The sequence below is a fragment of the Macrobrachium nipponense genome, chromosome 28 (genome assembly GCF_015104395.2).
Source record: "Macrobrachium nipponense isolate FS-2020 chromosome 28, ASM1510439v2, whole genome shotgun sequence".
NCBI classification, from domain to species: Eukaryota; Metazoa; Arthropoda; class Malacostraca; order Decapoda; family Palaemonidae; genus Macrobrachium; species Macrobrachium nipponense.
This window is the reverse complement of record NC_087217.1, coordinates 26,948,788-26,954,598: the sequence shown is the minus strand read 5'-3', so window position 1 is coordinate 26,954,598 and position 5,811 is coordinate 26,948,788.

Here is a 5,811-nt window from a genome sequence, read left to right as displayed (position 1 = left end):
CACCGGGTAAATTAATTGTCTTGGGAGGATCGCTGCCCGCTGGTGGACGTTCCTGATTGTTTTGCTTATTAGGGATACTAGTGGGCGTCGCCCTTCGAGCCGACGCGGGACGAAGGAGGTCTCCTGCTTCGCATTTATAAGGAACAAGCCCACCAAAGGAGCCAATGACTTGAAATTCTAGCTTCCAAAGTATATGTTATTCATTTATTATGATAACAGAAACTGAAGATATAAGAGATTTCTGTTATTATGAAATAAAATACAATTTGACAAATATATAATTAAACAGCTAGAAAAAATGTAAGTAAAATACAAGGAGAATCCTTTTAGAGTGGTAATTCATATCCGCATTATTCCCGCTTCAAACTCCCCTTCCATAAAAGAAAAAAAAAAAATGCTACAGGGAAATGAATTTGTGAAATTGTGGGTCGACTTCAACGTTGTTCTACTTAGGGGCTGTTTATCATTTGCATGCTATCAAAAACAACCCTCCTCTCCGTTACACGAATTAAACGAAAGCATCTGAGTCATATGGAAATGTTGTTTCTACTCACAGAATTATTCTTCTCTAGAACAAATTTAAATTATTTTCATACTCTTTCCTGAGCCTTTTGTTCAACTACTTCGCTCTCGGAGGGTAGGAAATATTATTTAGCTGTTGTTTCTCTTGCCATTATTAGTTTTTAGTGTTCTAATGTTTTACAAAGATCTTATGAGCAAAATAATGATTTATGAAATTTATTGATTTAGACTTTTTTTATCTCATAGCTGATCACTTCCTTCTGTATTTCTTTTTTACCTTTGTATTTTCTTTGGAAGCTTGAATTTCAAGGTAATGACCTTTTTGGTGGCTTGTTCCATATGATTAGGATTAAATCTTCTGAATAATAATAATAATAATAATAATAATAATAATAATAATAATAATAATAATAATAATGTATTGAAAGTTCTTGTACTTTATCATCATATTTCAGTCACTGTAACAGACACAGATTCCAGTCACAAAAAAAAAGTTGCATAGTATGAGAAGGTAGCTGAATATTTCAAGGAACACAGAGTAAGAAATAGAAATCCATAATCTGGCATGATAAGTAAACACAACCGGTTTATTCTAAACTTCATAACCTCTTCGTGTAAAATGGAAAATAAATCTAAATTAAAAAAAAACTGTTTAGTAATAGGAAATTCGAATTTCTATTTGACTGAACAATTAATATAGACTCCCCATGACTTTGTATATCTTCCCTGGAATTGTAAATTTGTCACGGGGTGGAATTGAATAAATCAGAGTCTATTCAAAGGACCAACTCGATTGTATAGGTTCGCCATTTCGTCGATCAAAATATATTGATGCTAAGTTTGTTCGCCAACATATAGATAATATATATATATATATATATATATATATATATATATATATATATATAGTAGAGAGAGAGAGAGAGAGAGAGAAGAGAGAGAGAGAGACGAGAGAGAGAGAGAGAGAGAGAGAGATTAGAAAATAATTCATTTATCACATTACATGATTAGCTTATCATTCGTTAGATGAATATGCAGGTTCGAGAATTGACAAGTTATGATCACGGAACAAAGCTTCATCTCAAATATAAACATTAAGTGAAAAAGCCAACTGAGAGAGAGAGAGAGAGAGAGAGAGAGAGAGAGAGAGAGAGAGAGAGAGAGATTATCAACTCATCCGTTGAGTGTAGACGAGAAATGTGAAAAATGAACGCCACTAGCTTTTCGTTTTTCTTCATGTTTCGAGTTCACTTCTACCCTCACGCTTTACTGTTTTTTATACCTTTACTATTATTATTATTATTATTATTATTATTATCTTTCTATTTTCCTTACAATTCGCTTCTCAGGCTCACCGATGTTTCTGAGTAACTGACCAATATTCATATTGGGAATTTTCAAAAATCATAAATGCTGAAGGTAATCTTTTATTGGAACAGGATATCAGGTCCAGGTCAAGCAGGGGTCGTCGTCAGTGCTGGTATTATTCCGTAGGCGTAGTTCAGTTCGGAGCCGGGTTCGTCTTCGGTTTAAGGGCTGGTATTGGTGCTGGTATAGCTGGTTTATCTGGTATTACGTAACGTTTCGACCTTCTCGCAGGTCATCCTCGGACGAGTCGTTTGAAGAGACTGTAGCAAGGAAGTCTGTGGGGCGGTATTTATAGCGGCTCGGACCTAGAGTTGCATTCTCATTGGTCGGGCCGGTCTTGGACGAAGTCGTGGATCTTGCCTCGAAGGTCTCGGGGATTCTCTCGTGCGAGCGCCACAGTAGTGTGCCTGGGGATGAACGACAGGAATTCCGTCCGTAGCAGGAATCCTGTCATCCCGTGGGGGCTCCTGATCATCTGGTATTGTCGGGGGGTCGTTCGCTGCTCTCCGGGCGGCGGTGGGAAGGAGAAACGTTTCTTGGGTGATGTTAAGATTTGGTTTCTCCGTCCTCATTTTATTTGGGGTCGTCAGCAGGGAGTCTGACCCATAATGATCTCCTATTGGCTGGTGGGGGTATGTCTTCTTTTTCATTGGTGAGCCAGGTCTCAAGCTACTTTTGCCGAGTCGATGGTTGCGAAGTTGCTATGATTCAAATGACAAAAGTACTACAAAAGATGGACCTAAGCATAACTTCAGCGAGAGTTCCTACGACTTATGCAAAATACATGGGCACACCGCTTCCTGGTCGAGATGCCCCATGAAAGCAACGGACAATCCTTCAGTTGTAGTAGACCCTCCAGCACAAGGCCCTATATTTGCTGCACCTCCCAGAGGTCGCTATCCTGCCCACCAGGTCTGAGCTTTCGATGACACTGGTGCGCAGATATCCATCATTCGAGAGGATGACATTCCTTACGGAGCTCGGGTTGACAGGCACTAAATTCGTCACAAAGGAAAGCCTCAACAACGTTAAGATGTTCTTCCCTACTGTCTGGTCGAGAGTCACCCGACCTCACTGCTCTAAGGTATGTACTGTCGGCCAAAAAACTCGTGGCAGAGTTTCATAATTTTTCGTTCACCTGCCTGACGCACGATTCATGCCTTATTTATCTATTTTTCTTTTCAAAGATGGAAGAAATCATGTGTAATGACGTTAAAAACAGTCACTGATATCTTTAGAACATTATGTTACGTTATTGTGTAAAACTATTTTCCATATAGCAAAATTGACATGAACGAAACGAAGTGATAAAAAACGTCATATCACAACCATAGATATACATTACCAAATAGATAGGAGACACCTATCACTAGTAGTATCGCATAAACATAGTCCTTAAATTATCATTTCAATATTAAGTTGAAGGTAGTTGAATATTCCATTTGTTGAATTTTACAGAAAACATTCGAATCTCACAAAATGCTATCAAATTTAAAAAGAAAAAGAAAAAAATACTATATCTTAACAGCGTGAACCAGGCGACCTCACTCTATTGCTTTTGATGTTAAGTGCACGGGAATCTAATGTCAATGTGTCATTTATCGGTCTAAGAAACATCCCTCGATGAGCGAGAGAATTATTGCACTGCATTCGGTGCAAGTTCCTGTTGGAGAGATATCAAGAAAGCTTAATAAACCGGAGAGAATCATACATAGATGAATAAAATTGTTTAAAGAACCGCAAAATTTAGAACATGGGCCTAGAGGTGGAACACCTCGAAGCACCACATGAGAGCAAGACAATACAGTAGTGTAAATGTTGATGAGCAACATTCATTTGTGAACTTTGAATTCTAGTGCCTCGTCACGACATTGCTGAACCAGGAATCATAACTAGCTCTACGCTTATGACTGGTGTCTGATGAATACTTTAGGTGGAAAGAAAGAGATTTTTAAATCTACACTTGAAGTCTTTGATAGTTGTCTAATGAATAAGTCTAATGAATAAGCAAACTTATCTTTGATGGATGAGAGATTCAGTTAGGCCGGCTTACTCTTTTTGTTTTGTTTTTTATCGGTGGCCGATGAATACCACGGATAGGGAGGGAAACGGTTTCAATGATGCATGCATTTTTTTCTTCAAAACCTAAAGAATACATTTTATTGGGAGATACTTCATTAACATCGGCCTAATCCTTCCATCACTCCTATCGCCACCTCCGCTCTCTTCTACATCTCAGGCTACTAGATCCGACTTCTCACTACGAACTCCTTTTCGTGAAAGCATCACTAATGATAACGGTTATTTTAAAATTCCCCTCACCGACAACGGACGCCTTAAAATGCATGTTTATAAAATATTTTCTGTTCAAAGAAACTTTACCTTTCATTCCACAAATTATGTGTATACACTCGTGTTACACCCTGTAGCCGTCAAAGAGCAACCTTTGATTAAAGCAGTAGGTTTTTCTTGAAAAAAAAAAAAAAACATGAAATAGACTTAAACGAGAACGTCACCTTTCATATTTCTTATCCTTTCAGCTACTTATAATATGCTTATGGTAGTAGGTCTAGTAGGTATACATGTGAAACTAATTTGAATTAATTTCTATTTAGAAGAAATGAATAGCTACAAAAAGATCAACCTAAGAAAGCTTTAAGGAAAGTAAGCCTGTCTTAATGTATTCGTTCAATTTTGACTCCCACAACTTTCCAAGGTGTCCAAATGAAACAGGATGATATGCAAGGAATTCGATAAAAAATAAGACTGAATTATATTCGTTTGATTTTTTTTATGATTGCTTTTTGACTTTGAATAGCTAGGTCTGAGTTAATTATGTTAAGCAATTATGAAAAGGATAAGAAGAAAGGCGAACATGGCTAATAAAACAAGAATAACGGGAATAGTCAAATAAAGCAGTTAATATATATATATATATATATATATATATATATATATATATATATATATATATATATATATATACCGTATATATATATCGTCGATTTAAATGTTCATTAATATTACGTATCCGAGAGAGTATACTGCTGAAAATAGACCTCGGCAAATCATGCGGGAAAATCAAAAGTCCAATTTATGCCCACTAAATGTGTCATGCAAATTATATTATTGATCAAAGGACAAAATTAGTTTAATTAAACATCATTTCAAAGAATGTTAACTCCTTGATGTGTTATTTATCGGCTGTAGGAGACGAAATGACAACAATCCAGTGCAGTACGATACGTTGAGTCAAGACTCGAGAGGCAGCAAAGCCAACTTCAAAATCTTCGGTATGCTGTCACGAAGCTAGAGATGAGAATAAAATTAGAAATCGTGGACCCATCAGTATATATTTTCCTTACTTTGCAAGATAATTATCTTTAATACATTGAATAAATCTACTCAATTCAAAAGTAATTTATTTCAAGTATAGCACCTTTGAAAGGAAATGTTATCTATTGTTAAGTAAATAATCTGGCACCTGCATATGGCAATATTTCCATAACGAACAATGAATTAAGAAACTACGCCAATTCTTCGTTGGCCGTCTGTACAATGGAGATTATACCGTCCTCATAAGACAAGCTTTTAAGCTACCTCCTACCTTTTCACAGTCGCAGGGCCCCAGCCCTTTCTTACATACCTCCAGACCAATTCTACAGTCCGCCAAGAACCAAGGTATCTACAGAGAGAGGTATCGTCATCCCCACTCAATATCCCAGAAGCCTCGTTTTGTACTTTGCTGAACATCTGTACGAGAAGTCTCCTAATATTTGGTGCGTGCGTGGTTCTGTATAGCCCCCTCCTGAGCGTGGCAGGAGAGTCTCTTACACAGGCGCATGCTGGTCATAACAAAGATGGCATAAGTAAGGTGGTTGCATCTGTAGCGACTGAAATCGGATTGTCGTCGTCTCTTGC